This window comes from Hypanus sabinus, chromosome 2 (assembly GCF_030144855.1).
Source record: "Hypanus sabinus isolate sHypSab1 chromosome 2, sHypSab1.hap1, whole genome shotgun sequence".
NCBI classification, from domain to species: Eukaryota; Metazoa; Chordata; class Chondrichthyes; order Myliobatiformes; family Dasyatidae; genus Hypanus; species Hypanus sabinus.
Window position 1 is genome coordinate 88764855 of NC_082707.1, and position 18246 is coordinate 88783100.

Consider the following 18246-nt stretch of genomic DNA (forward strand, 5'->3'; position numbering starts at 1 on the left):
CTTGTGACCTCTAGTTGTAGTCTTACCTAACCTCATAAGAAAAGCCTAAATTTACTCTTATCTATACCCCTCATAATTTTCTATATCTCTTTCAAATCTCCTCACAATCTTCTGTGTTCTTGGGAATAAAGTTCAAACATATTCAATCTTTCCTTGTAACTCAGCTCCTCTAGTCCCAGCAAGATCCTTGTAAATTAGCTCTCACCTATTCAACCCACTTTGCTCAGTGTTTCTGTCACTGTGTGCATTGATTTCACAAATCCACTTTGTCTCTTTGTAATCAGCTCAAACTTTTCATGATTTCCTATCACGGGGTCTTTAGTTACAGATCCTAATAACAACAGCACAGCAAATGTTAGACATCCATGATTTTCCACTTTCTCTTTCTCCACCTCAGGAATCTTATGATGGAGGGGAGAAGCTGTTCCTAATTCAATGGGTGTATATTTCAAAAGTACATCTATTATCAAAGTATGTGTACATTATACAACCTTGAGATTCACCACCATACAAGCAGCCACAAAACAAAGAAACCCAAACGTACCAATCAGAAAGTAGACAGGCAAACACCCAATGTGCAGAGACAAAAAAAAAACTGCGCAAGCCATAAACAGAAGCAAATAGTATTCAGAACAAGAGTCTGTCAATAAACATGAAGCCTGAGTGAAGGAAGCAGGCCAGAAGCTCGGCAGAGTCAAATAAACATCGGGAACAGTATCTTCAGAGACCATGAGCTTTTGTTATTGCTGGTGCATAAATAGTTCACAGCCTGTATTTATTTATTATTGGAATCAGTTGCTGTTGACGCTCAGCACTCTTGCCGTTCACATTTTACTTTCCACTTATTAGTTTTCTTATTTTCTTCCAACAAACCCATTTATTACCCCTTCCCCATGATAAATTTTCAACAGTCCATTGATTCCCATTAGTATTTTGCTGGAGGAACACTGAACTTGAAATCAATTGCATATCTGTTACCTAGGATGTAGAAATCCTGTCTGGTAGTTAACATTTTAAAGGAAAAGTACTTATTACATCAAAACTAAGGTGGTGCTACATAGTTTGTGAACCCTATAGAATTTTCTCCAATTCTGTATAAATATGGCCTAAAATACGATCCAATCTTCACACGTCCTCAAATAGATAAAAAGAACCCAACTAAATAATTAGCACAACAAACATTATACTTGCTCATTTATTTATTGAGAATAATGATCCAATATTATACGTATTTGTTGCAAAAAGTATGTGAAACTTTGCTTTCAGTAACTGGTGTGGCGCCCTTGTTAAACTTCAACCGAACATTTCTAATAACTGTTGATCAATCTTGCATGTCAGCTTGGAGGAACTTGCATCTTTCCTCCTTACAAAACTGCTTCAACTCAGATGTTGCTGAACTTCCTTGCATGGACTGCTTGCTTCAGGTTTTTCCACAACATTTCTATTGGATTATAGTCAGATATCAGTGGTGGGTAAGTTACTGGAAGATATTCTAAAGAACAAGATAAGTAAATATGCAGATAGACAGGGACTAATTAGGGACAGTCAACATGGGTTGTGCGTGTTAGATCATGTCAAACCAATGTTTTCAAGTTTTCCGAGCAAGTCACCAGGGCAGCTGATGAAGGCAATGTAATGGATGTCATAGTCATAGAGTCACAGGAAAAGTTAGCATAGAGACAGGTCTTTTTGTCCATCTAGTCAGTGTCAAATCATTTAAACTGCCTTCTCCCATTGACCTGCAACAGGACCATAGCTAATTATATCCCTACTATCCAGGCATCCATAAAATTTCTCAAACGTTGATATCGAGCTCACATGCACCAGCTTGTTCCACATTCTCACTGCCATTTGAATGAAGAAGTTTCCTCTTGTGTTCCCCTTAAACTTTTCACCTTTTATACTGAACTCATGAGTTCTAATGATTCCCCCAGCTGCAATGGAAAAAAAAGCCTGTTTGCATTTACCTTATCTATACCCTCATAACTTTTTTTTACATCTACCAAATCTCTTCTCAATCTTCTACATTCCAAGGAATAGAGTACTAACCTATTCAATCTTCAATTTTCATGGATCCCTTTGTTCTACAATACTCCTCAGTGCCCTACCGTTTACTGTGTAAGACCTACCCTGGATGGTCCTACCACTGTTCCAGATCCCACTGCAACCCATGACAGTCTTCCTCACTGTGCACTACACCTCCAGTCTTGGTGTCATCGTCAAATTTGCTGATCCGGTTAATCATGTTATCATCCAGATCATTGACATAGTTGACAAACAACAACAGATCCAGCACTGATCAGTCCAGCATTCCGCAAGACACAGGCCTCTGATCAGAGAGGCAGCCATCTACTGCAAAGCCAAAGTGTAATCCAATTTACTACCATATCTAGAAGGCCGATCAAGGCTATGAATGTTGTCTACATGGACTTTAGCAAGGCCTTTCATAGGGTCCCTCATGAAACTTGGTCAAGGACGTTCAGTCACTCAGCATTGCAGACAAGGCAGTAAATTGGATTAGACATTGGCGTTCATGGGAGAAGACAGAGACTGGTTGTAGTTTGTTGCCTCTCTGACTGGAGGCCTGTGATTAGTGCAGTGCCACAGGAATTGATGCTGGGTCTGTTGTTATTTGTCATCTAATGTATATCAATGGACTGGTTGATAATATGGTAAACTATATCAGCAAATTTGCTGATGACACCATGATTAGGGGTGCAGTAGACAACAAGGAACACTATCAAAGCTTGCAGTAGGATCTAGACAAGATTGCAAAATGGGCTGAAAAAAATAGTAGATGGAATTTAATACAGTCAAGTGTGAGATGTTGCACTTTGGGAGGGTAAACTCAGGTAGAGTTTACATGGTGAATGGTAGGGAACTGTGTAGTGCTGTAGAACAAAGGGATGGGATTGGAAAACAAGACGAAACTTCTTGAAAGAGGCACACTGGTCATAAAGAATGCTTTTGGCACAGTGGCCTTCATAAATTAAGGTATTGAGTACAGGAGGTGAGATGTTATGTTGTATTTGTATTAGATGTTCTTGAGACCTAACTTGAAGTATTGTGTGCGGTTTTGGTCACCTACCTTCAGGAAAGGTGTCAATAAGATTATGAGAGTGCAGAGAAACTTTACAAGGATGTAGCTTGGACTTGAGGATCTGAGTTATTGGGAAAGGTTGAATAGGTTTGGAATTTATTTCCTGAAGCATAGGAGACTGATTTGATACAGTTTAGAATATTAGAAGATGTATAGATAGAGTAAATGCAAGCAGGCCCTTTCCACTGAGGTTCGGTGAGAACAAAACTATGTAGATGTCATGGGTTAAGAGTGAAAGATGAAATATTTAGGGAGGAATATGAACAGGATCTTCTTCTCTCAGAGGGTGAACATGTGAGAGTGCAAAACAAACTGCCAGTGGAAGTGGTGGATGCTGGTTCGAAATCAATATTTAAGAAAAATTTGGACAGGTGCATCGCTGGAAGGGGATTGGAGGGCAATGGTCCGGGTGTGGGTCCATGGGAGATTAACAGTTCAGTATGGAATAGATAGGTCAAATGGCCTGATTCTCTGCTGCAGTGTTCAATGACTCTGTGATTCTATGATCCCTCTGTGCATCATGATAGTAAGCTTTGCAGACATCAGGGAGAAACTCTTTATGTTCTTTCAATAACAATGTGGATCTCTGATTAATTTCAGAATAATTATTAACTGCATTCACGAGGAAGCATGCTCTCCAGTGTGTGGTCTGGAAGTCACTGACAGGGAAGTCATGAAGGTAGATTCCACTCCAGCATATGTGGGGAGATCGATAAATCACCAAGGGGGAAGAAGTTGCAGGGCTCTGCAGCGATGGCAAGAGATTGGATTACTCATACAAAGAGCCAAAACTGGAACAATGTTCTGACTGATCTCTTTCTTTTCAGCTGTCAAAACATAATTCTGTGAGCAATGTGATCCAGGTGGAAAATATATCCTGCAATTGATTTCTCAGAATCCTTGAAGAAGACATTTTAAAACCCAGATCATGTCTTCTTTGGAAAAATGTGGTTTGGTCATTTCACATTGACAGTCAGGGTGAATACTACAAACACTTTCAACCCAATAACAGCAATATCTAGAAACTGTCCCAGGTAATATTCACAACTGGTGCAAAGGTTTCAATAACATTCAATATCATGTTTGTGGAGTGAACTAACATAGAGATGACAACATAGTTCATTGGAGACTGCTACCCAGACAAACCATTCTATTACTTCATGAAGGGGTTCAATGGCAACCTGACCAGGTATCCACAGCCTGAACAAAGAGGCATCTATGGTTAAATCCCACTGAATGCTTTGAAAACACTAAAGTCAAGTCAAATCATGTTGTGTTTAATATACACTTCACTGCACGAGCACATTGAAATGCAGATGCAATAAAAATCTTTTCACAGAACCATAGATCAGACAAGAGTTACTGCATAAATTTACATAAATTGGTAAAAAAGAATCAACTAAATATAGGTCTATGGAGCGCAAGAAGTGGTCTGTAGTACCCAACACTGAGGCAGGATTAGGGCTGTCTTCTTGGTTCAAGAAATTAATGGTATAAAAAAGTGGATGCTCCTAAATCAGGTGAAGTAGGACTTCAAACTCTGTACGAGTGAAGAGGGCATATGGCCTGGATGGTGGGGATCCATGGTGATTTTTGGCACTCATGTGTTTGAGAGTGAGCACAAAATTTGAAAAGTCGGTGGGCAATTTTGAAACTTCTCAGTGAGTGTGAGATATAGTGAGCAGTCGCATGTTTGTGGAGAGTGAAATAGAGATTTAGGACCCAAGAGGTACCTTTCAGAACTTTATAGTAGGTTTGAGATATCTGGAGCTTTATATCTGGATATTTGTAGGGGGTGAGCATGTGTGAAGCCTTTCAAAACTATTTGATGAGCTTCGGTGGAACAGCCATTGTGTGAGTACACCGAATTAGATGGAGTACTTGGGTCTTTGGCAAGAAGAGGTGTCGGCTACGGTAAGCTTATGCAGAGTTTATTTCTGTCTTTGACTGTTACTGCTTAGCTAGAGTTGTAGCAATGGATCCAGGGTTAGTGGTGTGTTCTTCATGTGATATGTCAGATATCAGGGAGATTCCCAGTCACCCTAATAGCTGCTATATATCTGCTTGAAGTACACATAGCTGCACCTCCTTACAGACTGTGTTAGGGAACTGGAGCTGCAGCTCAATGACCAATGGCTAACTGGGTGAAAACACAGCTGTGACTGGCCTGTTTCCACACTTTGACTAGTGGAAGGAGATGTCAACTCCACTGTTTCTTGGAGTGAACACTAAAGTACTTCGAAGTCTTCATATTGTGGTGAACATTTGGTCCACACCATCCCTACCATTTGCAACCGAGCGTCACAATATTATTACATTTGTTATTAGACAATAACAGTTTACAATTTTCCATTACAAGTTTCCAAATGTCATATTAACCCTTTGAAGTTTAGATGAAACTGCAAAAGTTCCAGATTTGCAGCAATGACATGAACTGTTACACTTCATATAAGAGATGATTGGTAAGTTTCATTATCAAGCATAAGCATGCAGCAATGGACAAAAAAGATTAAAGTCACTTTATCCTGTTACTGTTGAAATTCTGTGCGATGGCCACCAACAGACATTCATATCTGGAGATTGCCAAGTAAGTTGAAATGAACTGGAGGCCAGTGATTTGATGTTCTTCGTCCTCTCAGATCATGTCCCCAGATCACAAAATTGAAAATAATCTCTTTATTAATCAGACCTTTCCTCTGCAAAAATACTTACTTCCAATGCAGAAAACTTAATTTTATAATTTGTCCCTATTAGTAAGTTCTGGCTTTAGAGAGAGTTTAATGATTCTTGAGTTGGGGGAACTGAAATAAACAATACTGAAGATCGTAACATTGAGTTGGCCTCCCCTCTCACTGTGGTAGGAGTGAGATCTCTCCCACTCCCTCGTTAGTGAGATGTTGAAGTGTTGGAGTGAACAGTAGGTTTTGATAGGCTCTAGATCATGGTCTCTGGGAGTTTGCCATTGCATGGTGGGTGGTGTGAGTGGGGGGGGGGGAACTGATGCTTTTGCAGCAGGAAGTGGGGGGAGGGGAGGATTTCAGGTTGTAACTGTATAATGTACATTCTCTGATATTACAAGAAATGATTCAACGATTGAAATATCATATTGTTCATCATGGGCCTCTTCCAATGTGCTTGGCCACTCTCTACTCCGTCAGAACACAGACAAAATTATTATTTTTCCAAATGCAAAAACAATTCCCATTATGTCAAATCTAAATGCAGCAAAACACAGTGCCTGATTTTCTCAAAGTTTTTATCTTGTAACTGATTCACATGAATGTTTTGTCAAATACTGCTGCTTTCTGATCTGTGTTGATTGAAATGTGAGACACCTCCTGCATGGTCACTGCCATCTGCCCTCAATGCAAGATTGCAATTTACAAACCAGCAGTGTGAAACTGGTATTTCTGTCTGATTGATATTCAACAAAAAAACTGCATGGTATCTAGATTGGATGAGATGTACTTTGAAGTCTATGAATGACAATAAATGTTTCATGGATTGCAATTATACTCAAAGGATTTTCATATAAATTATAAAGTGAAATTTTGGGAAATGTGTCTGCTTCATTTTATCAATCATTTTACAATATCAAGTCCTATATCACACCGTAATTCTTATGGATTTTATTAATTTTTTTATGCAATTGGACAATGCAGTGGGAAAAAAAATGTTCAATTATTGATCCACTTCCAGCAACAATATCTTTTTTTCTTTCTGGAACTCACATGATTCCAGACATATGCTCCATATGTAGCTGAGAAGGCCCGTTCTATATCTCCCTTTTCCCAGTGAACATAGTACCTTCCCCATGCTGGATATTGGACTGGACAGAAACAAATTCTGATCAATTGCATTCCTTGCCAATGAAGGTGGCTAGTTTACTAGTATTGCACCATCTCTTCAGCACACAAGTCAACAGTTGAGGACCTTGTTGACACCAAATATCTTTGTTGTAATGGACCACAAAATCTTCCATGCAATTCCACAGAAAGGTATGGTGCTTATGCTGGAAACTGAATGCTGCATTATTGACAGTTTCTGTGCTCTGAGGACATGCATATTTAGCAAATGGCATAGACCTCAGTGATATAATGTCAGTATCCAAGTAGATTCCCCCGTGTTTCCAGAGAAGAGCCAATCTGCATCCATCAGCAAGTACATGTGTCCAATACCTCTCCTTCTCTGGTTTTACCTGTGGTATAATGAAAAAAAGAAATTTTGATTTATCATGTTAAGCAGAAGAAATTCACTTTGAACTGGTATTATATTTTCCATTATTTGACTGTTCATGGAAGGTCAGAAAAACTTATTTGTTGTGCACACAGGTGTCAATTGTATAAATTCATGTCTTCTTCCATTTAGACAAAAAAGGTACTACACTCTTTGCCTCTCTGATCACTGTTACAAGGAAAGATTAGATCACTATCATTTAGAGCCAGAACCCATAAATAGATGGTTATGAACATCAGTGTCTTAAGCACTGACAAGCCTAAAATAATGTGGGAACTGTTTCATCCCAGTGATCCTACATATACTGAGGCATGGGAGAAGGAGGTGCGGAAGTTAGATTTAACTTGCAGAACACTCCAGAGGCAGCTCAAATGTTTTCCCCTCAACAAAATACATGGGATGTTGTGTAGGGAATTGCAGGTCAGGACAGACGCCAGCAGAGAGATTGTAAATGGAAAGTAACACAGTGTTGGAATGCATTTTCACCCAAATAGGGAAGCTGTTGTCAGGGGCAGTACAACACTCAGATCTGCAGTTTCATAAGTGGTTATATGGGTCTTTATGCTCAGAACTGTACAGTTGACTGTTGATCTAAATTACATCCTAACAAAGATCAGAGAACTGAGCTACAGAAGGGTCAGATTATGTTGGAATTATGGTAACATGTGGAATGAAATGTGGATTTCATGCTTTAAACTTGTTAAATGTTGTTTACTAGTGCGTGTTGAATAATTTCCAACATTTCTTTGTTTTAAAGTGTTGGAATAACACATTTTGTCAATACTTTAGCAAAGGTTTCATTTGAAAGAATCTGTGTGTGTGTGTGTGTGTGTGTGTGTGTGTGTGTGTGTGTGGTGTGTGAGAGAGAGAAAGAGAAAGAGAGAGCAAGAGCTGTTTTAAGAGATAGCATCCTTAAGAGATTGTATCGATGTGTTAATGTGTTGGGAGACCTATGAGGCAGTATTTTTTTCTTCTGTTTAGATCTTTGGAAAATGTGTAATAGTCGTTTATAGTGAGAATTTACTCTTTGTTTTAAGTTTTGCAGTTACTTGTAGAAGGATCTGAAGGAAGAACAGTGCAAGCATGGGATTTCTTGTGTTTTATCTTGTCTGTGTTTTTGATTTGTGTTTCTTTATTTGATTTCCATGGAATTAATTTTAGGCAAACCTGGATTCAACACTGGACATGTATAATCCAGGTTCAGATGGAAATGTGTGCATTTCTATTCTGAATATGTGATGTTCACATTTCAAAGGGCGATGGGCATTCAGATGCATTGCTCATTGGTGGACAGTTAAATGTGAAATTTGTATTTTCCGTTTTAGGATGTTTGGAAAATTTGGGGAGCAATTCTAAAAGTTGCTTTTTTAACAAAACTGCACCAATTTGCAGAATATAAAAAATGTTGCTCAAGTCTTTTGACATATTGATTTTGAGTTTGAGATCCCTTGTAAAAATAGTCTTGAAGCAAACAGTGCATTGTTTTGTAAAGTGTGTGTGGAAGTTTAATTTGAATATTGGTCTGGTCCAAACAGCATTTCGGTATGCTTGGTCAGCATGTTTGGTCAGTCAGCCTTGGCACTACAGGGTTGAGATGTAGCTGTAAAGGTAATAAAGTATCTACCTTCCTTGCAGATAATCTTTATTGTAATGGAGAACCATGTGGGTGTCAGGATATGACAACAAAAAGGGGGAAGAATAGGAAGTTATAAAGATGAAAGCCCACTCAAAATATTCGCTGTGGGGAATGGGAATGTTGATGAGTTAGCGAAGCAGGGAACTTTAAATGGGCAGGGATGGAAGCTGCAGAGATGGGAAGACAAAAGGAACAACATTTTAAGGTCATTGATTTAAGACCATAAGACATAGGAGCATAATTTGGTCATCTGGCCCATTGAGTCTGCTCCACAATTCAATCGTGTCTGATACTTTTTTTTGCTCATTCTCAACCACAGTTCCTGACATTCTCCCCATAACTTTAGTCACCATCTCAAGTCAAGAGCTTATCAATCTTTGTTTTAAACAGACCCAACGACCTGGCCTCCACAAATATATATGGCAACAAATTCACAAATTCACCACCTTTTGGCTAAAGAAATTTCGCCGCATCTCTATTTTGAAAGGGTGCCCCTCTACCCTGAAGCTGTGCCCTCTTGTCCAAGACTGTCCCACTATAGGAAACATCCTTTCCACCTCTACCCTGTCTTGGCCTGTCAACATTTGAAAGATTTCAATGAGAGCCCTCCTCATCCTTTTGAATTCCGATGAGTAAGGACCCAGAGCCACCAAACATTTCTCAAACCATTTCATTCCTGGAATCATTCTTGTGAAACTCCTCTGAACCCTCTCCGATATCAGCACATTCTTTCTAAGATGAAGGGCCTAAAACTTCAGAATACTCAAGGTGAGGCCTTAGCATTGCCTATAAAGCCTCAGCAAAACATCCCTGCTTTTATATTCTACTCCTCTTGAAATGAATGCTAACATGACATTTGCCTTCCTCACCACCGACTCAACCTGCAAGTTAACCCTTTGAATGTTCTGCATAAGGACCTCCAGGTCCCTTTGAATCTCAGAGTTTAGGATTTTCTCCCCATTTGCAATTTAGTCTGCACATTTACTTCAACTACTAAAATGCATGATCATGCATTTTCCAACATTGTATTTCATTTGCAACTTTCTTGCCCATTCTGCTAGTCTGACTAAGTCCTTTTGCATCTTACCTGTTTCCTCAACAGTATCTGCCTCTCCACCAATCTTCATTTCATTTTCTAACTTGGCAACAAAGCCATCTATTCCATCATCTAAATCATTTATATACAGCATAAAAAGAAGTGGACCTGACACTGACCCCTTCAGAACACCACTAGTCACTGGCAGCCAACCAGTAAAAGATCATTTTATTCCCACTCACTGCCTCCTACCAATCAGCCAATGTTCTAACCAGGTTAGTAACTTTCCTGTAATACCATGGGCTCTTAACTTGGTAAGCAGCTTCATGTGTGGCACCTTGTCAAAGTCCAAATATACAGCATCCACTGCATCCGCTTTATTTATCCTGCTGGTTATCTCCTCTAAGAGTTGTACGAGGCTCGTCAGGCAGTATTTTCCCCGAAGGGAACCATAGTGACTTTATCCTATCTTGTCCTGTGTCACCAAGTATTCCTTCACCTCATCCTTAACTATTGACTCTAACATCTTTCCAACCACTGAGGTCAGGCTAACTCCTCTATAATTTACTTCCAGCTGCTTTCTTCCTTTCTTAAAGAGTGCAGTGGCATTTGCAATTTTCCAGTCTCCTGGCACCATGCCAGAGTCTAATGATTTCTGCAAAATCATTTCTAATGTTACCACGGTCTCTAGCGCTACCTCTTTCAGAACCCTAGGGTGCAGTTCATCTGGTCCGGGTGACATGTGTACCTTTAAGTCTTTCAGCTTTTTGAGCACCTTCTCTCTTGTAATAGTAAGTGCAGGGACTTCACATCCTTCACACACTGAAACATCAGGCATGCTGTTGGTGTCCTCCACAGTGAAGACTGAACCAAAACACTCAACTAGTTCATCAGCCGTCTCTTTGTCCCCTGTTATTATTTCTCCTGCCTCATTTTCTAGCGGTTCTCCATCACTCTGATTTCTCCTTTGCTTTTCACATGCCTGAGAAAACTTTTACTGTCCACTCTGATATTTGCTAGCTTGCTTTAATATTTCACACTTTCCATTCTAATGTTTTTTTTTAGTTGCTGTCTGCAGGTTTTTAAAAACTTCCCAGTCCTCTATCTACCCACTGATTTTTGCTTTGTTGAACAATTTTAACTGAGAAGCAGGAGAAAGTTAAGAAATATTTAAAACGTATTGGAAGGAGCAGTGTCAGAAATGTATAACGAGCAAAAGGATGTACATGTTAAGGACAAGTAATCTGATATGAGGGGAATTTGTGGTCCCAGAGGGAGGGAGAAATCAAACGATCCATTGGAACCATGATCTATGGGAACACCAGGAAGTCAATAGCATCCTGGAAAAGATAAAGGAGATGTGTTGGTGGCCAAGGATGAAGGATGCGTGGAGCACCTTGTCAAGAATTGCTTGATTTGTGCACAATACAATCCTGACAGAAATGTGAAAAAGGAGACCTCTGACCAACCAGAACAGCAGAGGGATCTTGGTCGAACTTGCAGAGATATTACGTTGGACCTTTCTTACCCACCGAGGATACAGGAGTCTTGGCTTGGTAGATTATTTACCAGGTAGCTGGAAGCTTTCCTGAAGAAGACAAACATGGCCAAAGCCACTGAAAAAATATTATTGGAATGTGCTTTCACTCATTGGGGATTACCTCAGTGTATAGAATTGGATCAAGGCACAGTTTTAGTCCTCCCTCATAATGCAAGAAGTCATGCCACTTTTAGGGGTCAAACAGATATTGTTATATCCTATAGACCACAGTCTTTTGGAATTCTGTAAAGGACAAACTGAACATTAAAACATATAGCCAACATGATGCAAGAAAATGGAACAGCAAGGCAGGTGGTTTTGCCTTATATTCTGATGATAACAAGGAATACAGTGGCTTCATCAACAGGTTACACACCAACAGACTTATGACCGGAAGAGCCATGAGAGATTTGGAGGACTTGATAGAATTAGACTTGTCAGAACCCAAATTAGATGGAATAGAGTCAGACAAGTGAGTACAATCATATGTAGAGATAGAGAAAGAGGCCAATTAAGTGGCAGCCCACTATTTACATTTAAGTTTCTCTTGTTCTTTCTTCATTCTCTGTCGGTTAACAGTTAGAGTAGAGAGAATGGCTCCAGGGTCTGTGTTGTGTTCCTTGTGTGAGATGTAGGAATTCTGGAGACCTCCAGCCACCCGGATGCCACATCTGCACCAGCTGCACTGAGGTGCAGCTCCTCAGAGATCATTTAATAAATGACTCTGCAGCTCGATGATCTTCAACTCATATGGGGAACTGAGGAGGTGATAGATAAGATCTACAGGGACATAGACATCTCTCAGCTGCAGGAGGCAGGTACCTGTGTGATTGTCAGCAGAGGGAAAGGAAATGGGCAGCCAGTAGAGAGTACCCCTGTGGCCATTCCCTTCAATAGTAAGTATAGTACTTTGTATACTGCTGTGAGTGCAGAACCTCCTGGGAGGAGCCACAGTGACAGGGTCAGTGGCATTAAGTGTGTCTCTGTGGCTCGAAGTGAAGTGGGGAGAAAAGGACAATAGTGGTGTCAGAGGAACAGAGACAAGATTCTTTGTATGCAAAAGAGACACCTGGATGGTATATTGCCTTCCTTCTGCCAGTGTCAGGGACTTCTCTGATTGGTCCATGGCATTTTAAAAGGCACCGTGAGTAGCCAGGTATCCTGGTACATTTTGGCTCCAAGACATAGTTAGGAAAATGGAGGAGGTCCTGAATGGAGAAATTGACGAGCTATGTAGAACGCTGAAAACCAGGATGACTAGGGTAGTAATCTTCGGATTACTGTGTGTTCCACGTGCCAGTGATCGTAAGAATAGGATGATTTGGCATTTGAATAAGTGGCTGAAGAACTGGCACAGAGGGCAGGGTTTCAGATTTCTGGATCATTGGGATCTCTTCTGGGAAAGGTATAAGAAGTACAAAAGAAATGTGCTACACCTGAATCTGAGGGGGACAAAAATCCTGTGACCAGGTGTGCTTGAAATGTGGGGAGGATTTAATCTAATCTGGCACAGCGAATGGGAATAGGCATGGGGGATTTCAATACGCAAGTATATTGAGAAAACCAATTTGGTGATGGATCCTCAGAGAGGGAGTTTGTAGAATATCTCCAAGATGGCTTCTTAGAGTAGGTTGTGGTTGGCCCCACTAGGGGGTCAGATATTCTGGATTGGGTGTAGTGTAATGAATTGGATTTGATTAGGGAGATTAAGGTAAAGGAATCCTTAGGAGGTAGTGACAATATTATGATAGAATTCACCCTGCAATTTGATAGGGAGAAGCTAAAGTCAAATGCATCAGTTGTACGGTAGAGTCAAGTGAATGTCAGAGGCATGATGGAGGAGTTGTCCATGGCTGATTGGAAGCCCACACAAGCAGCGAGGATGGCAGAGCAGCAAGGGCTGGAGTTTCTGGGAGCAATTCAGAACACACGGTATAGATTCTCGCCAAAGAAGAAGTATTCTAAAGGCAGGATATCTCCACCATGGTTGATAAAGAAAGTCAAAGCCAACATGAAAGCAAAAGAGAGGGCATCTAATAGAGCAAAAATTAGTGGCAGCTTGGAGAATCGGAAAACTTTTAAAAATCAACAGAAGGCAACTATAAAGCCATGAGGAGGGAAAATGTGAAATATGAAGGTAAGCCAGCCAATAATAGAAACGAGGATACCAAAATTTATTTCAGATACGTAAAAATTAAAATAGGGGTGAGAGTAAATATCAGAGAGCAGAAAAACAATGCTGGAGAGGTAGTAATGGGGGACAAGGAACGTTGAATGACCTAGATAGGGTGGAAGTGAAGAGGACGTTTCCTATCAGGGGGGATCTAGGACTAGATGGCACAAACTGAAAATGGAGGGTCGTCCACTTAGAATGGAGATGAGGAGGAATTACTTTTGCCAGCATGTAGTTAATCTGTGGAATTTGTTGCCACAGGAAGCTATGAAGGCCAGGTCATTGGGTGTATTTAAGACAGAGATTGATTCATCTGGGCATGAAAGGTTTCAGGGAGAAGGTAGAAAAATGGAGTTGAGAGGGAAATGGATCAGCCATGATGAAATGGCGTAGTAGACTCTGTGGGCAGAGTGGCTGAATGCTGCTCCTATATTTTAAGGTGTTATGTACACTTGATGCTGTTACAAACAAATGTTTCTTTGCAATCATTTATGGCTGCTCCTTCTTCTCCTCCCTAGCCCCATTCACTAGCTTCCTTGTAAACTTTGATGCCATGTCCCATCAAGAACTGATCAAGCTCTGCCTTATTTACACCCAATGACCCGGCCTCCACAGCTTCCTGTGGTAACAAATTCCACAAATTCACCACCTTCTGGCTCGAGAAATTTCTACACAACTCTGTTTTAAATGGGCTCCCCTCTATCCTGAGGCTGTGCCTCTTGTTCCGAACTCCCCTACCATGGAAAACATCCTTTCCACATCTATACCAATTGAATTTTAATTTGTTAAGTTCTTTGGTAAAGATAAGCTTAAAGTAAATTAACAACAGTTTTCAAAAGAGTTAACAAAAAGATATGCATTCTTTATCCATGTACCTGAGACCTTCAGGCCTCTGTATTTCTGACCAGGAAATGTCGAGAACATTGCATTTCGCATAATTACCACAGACACACTGCATTAATGGTACTATTGTGAAAAAATAATCTGAGTCAAACAATTAATTTATCAAAATGAAATAATACCTTGTTAGTGGTTAGCTTTTGATATCAGCTTTTCAATGGAGTCCCTTTGAACAGTTCTGTGACATTCAAGGGTAGAATGGTGACATTCCTCACTGAGGAGAGCAATGGGATGACTTTGTACTCAGGCTGTGGATACTGGCTCAAGTTGCCACTGAATCCCTTCATGAAGTAATAGATTGGTTTGTCTGGGTTTCGGAGAGCAGCAGACTCCACTGAACACACCACTAATGGTGTCGGCTCTACGTTGTCAGTCGACTCCACAAACATAATCCCGGTTTCTTGTTTGGGGATGCGGGATCAGAAACATTTATACCAAACTTGTTTTTCATCTGGGCTATTTGGAGAGGTAGATTTGAATGGAATAATATAGGTCCAATTCCCAACAACTGTATAGTACACCTGAAACTGCAAACACCAAGACAAGGAGACTCCCCTTCTTCATGAGGGTCATGGTGTGGGGTTGAGATTTTCTTTCAAAGAGTCCTGCGAATAAAAGATGCAAATTCTTTGAAAGCATTGCCCATATTATTCAAAATGTTCACTGCCAGCAACAAGAAGGCGGCTGTCTTTTCCCAGGAATTGACATGGGAACATTTGCATTAGACTTTGAAACAACTTGTATTTGATACAATTAGTCTGCTTGGAGCAGCTGAATTTATTTACATAAGCAAGAATCCTTTTTTGATGTTCAAATCAAACAAACAAACAGAAACGCAATGATCCTGTAGTGTGTTACTATCTATTAATTGAGAACAAGAACAATTGAACAGTCATCGAGTCTTACAAACTTGGCTTTGAAGGAAGAGGAGAAATGTGGAGTGCAGGTTTGGTGCTGATATTGATGAAGTTGCTAAAAAACAGAAAAAGTTCAAGAACATGCCAGGTCTCATTTTATCGCGAGAGGCATTTCAGCCTTTGCTACTCCACAGTGAATTCAACAATTTCAGGTCCTCAATCTTTGATTTTGTATCACAGTGGAGTAATTCTGGTACAAGGCTATAACATTAATTTATTGTTCCTCTTTTCACAGATGCTGCCTGAATTCAGCAAATGGAATATTCCAGGATCAATCTGGGCAACAAAACTGTGAAAAGGAGCATTCTGGCGAGCATTTCACATTCAGTTTATTGTCAGAGAGAAAATCAGATTTCTCAGTCTTCAGCAATTATTGGTACTGAATTAATTGCTGGGCTCTGGTCAGTCCTTTATGCTCTCAACGCATGAGTTAAAAGGACAAAGATTATTTCTTGGACATTACTTTGTTTCTTTGCCACTGCCGCAGACCTGACTTCAAAGACAATTACTGCCTGAGAGTCACTTGGGAAACCATGAGATAAGGAAGGTGCAATCAAAAATTTTTCTCTTATCACTCCTTGTCTTTGATGGCATCTCTGTGAGAGACGTCAGAACCAGAATTAGGTTTACTATCATCACCATATGTTGTGCAATTTGTGTAATCCAGATGGCACCTGTTTATTATCCCTGACTGGTGGCTGACAGTTGTTACACCGGCACCCAGTCCCGATCTGCCCCACTCAACTAATTAATATAAAACCTTTAGATCAGATGTGGAGTAAATTATCTCCGAAATAAAATTGTCTCACAATGTTCTAATCCTATTCAGTTATATGAAGTTACATGAGTGTTTTAAACTGTTGTTTAACATGTAATATTGTTTTAGTATTTCTGATCCTGTTGATTTCCTTCACACTTTTAATGATAAACATACTTGAAGTAACAAACCTAAAGCTGTCATGAGGAAATCTGCAGATGCTGGAAATTCAAGCAACACACACAAAATGCTGGTGGAATGCAGCAGGCCAGGCAGCATCTATAGGGATAAGCATTGTTGACGTTTCGGGCTGAGACCCTTCGTCAGGACTAACTGAAAGGAAAGATAGTAAGAGATTTGGAAGTAGGAGGGGGAGGGGAAAATGCAAAATGATAGGAGAAGACCGGAGGGGTTGGGGTGAAGCTGAGAGCTGGAAAGGTGATTGGCAAAAGGGATACAGAGCTAGAGGAGGGAAAAGATCATGGAAAGGGGGAGGGGAGCACCAGAGGAAGATGGAGAACAGGCAGAGTGATGGGCAGAAAAAGAGAAATAAAAAGGAGGGGGGAAATAACTATATATAACAGGGATGGAGTAAGAAGGGGAGGAGGGGCATTAACGAAAGTTAAAGAAGTCGATGTTCATGCCATCAGGTTGGAGGCTACCCAGCCGGTATATAAGGTGTTGTTCCTCCAACCTGAGTGTGGCTTCATCTTGACAGTAGAGGAGGCCATGGATAGACATATCAGAATGGGAATGGGACGTGGAATTAAAATGTGTGGCCACTGGGAGATCCTGCTTTCTCTGGTGGACCTACTGTAGGTGTTCTGCGAAACGGTCTCCTAGTCTGCGTCGGGTCTCACCAATATATAAAAGGTCACACCCGGAGCACCAGCCAACTCACAGGTGAAGTATCACCTCACCTGGAAGGACTGTCTGGGGCCCTGAATGGTGATGAGGGAGGAAGTGTAAGGGCAGGTGTAGCACTTGTTCCGCTTACAAGGATAAGTGCCAGGAGGGAGATCGGTGAGAAGGGATGGGGGTGGACGAGTGGACAAGGGAGTCGCATAGGGAGCGATCCCTGTGGAAAGCAGAAAGGGGGGGGAGGGAAAGATGTGCTTGGTAGTGGGATCCCGTCGGAGGTGGCGGAAGTTACAGAGAATTATACGTTGGACCCAGAGTCTGGTGGGGTGATAGATGAGGACAAGGGGATCCCTATCCCGACTGGGGTGGTGGGCGGATGAGGTGAGGGCAGATGTGCGGGAAATGGGAGAAATGTATCACCCCACCCCCTCCAGCCTTCCATCATTTTGGATTTCCCCCTCCCCCTCCTACTTCCAAATCTCTTACTATCTTTCCTTTCAGTTAGTCCTGATGAAGGGTCTCCGCCCGAAATGTCGACATTTTGTGTGTGTTGCTAAACCTAAAGCTATGTCCATTTTGTATTCACCCTCTAGTTGACAGCATCAAAATATTATGACAAGTAAAACATATTTACCCAAAATATTATGAAAACCTCATCACGATGACAAGGGATAGATTTTAAAAACTATTGCTACCCACCTGTAGTAACGTGGCTGAATTTGTAATGCTACTCTGTGAGTCCGTTCTTTGACTCTGGTTGTATGTTTGAAAGGAGAGTTATTAATTTTATGTTCAGAATGTTGAACTTATTTAAATTACCTAGGTGTGATACCACCAGGAAACACTACATAACAATTTGCAGTCACATAAAGTGACAATCAGAAAAAGTTAATGGTTAAGTGAAAACCCAGCACTGAAAATAGAGTCCAATAGAGTTGGTAATATGAAAAAAATATATACTGATGAAAGATTAGTGACTTCCAACACTAACTCTAGGAAGTTCTGTGATCACTGAGGATTTTTAGTATTTGCAGTTTTAAATTTGATTTTCTGACATCTGTGATTCAATAGATGGAGCAATCGCTATTTT

At 40.6% G+C, this 18246-nt stretch overlaps 1 pseudogene; it reads right to left on the minus strand.

The window, feature by feature from the left end:
• Positions 1–6701: 6701 nt before the first annotated feature.
• Positions 6702–18246, minus strand: part of LOC132403737 (alpha-1,4-N-acetylglucosaminyltransferase-like) — a 39462-nt pseudogene continuing 27917 nt past the window's right edge.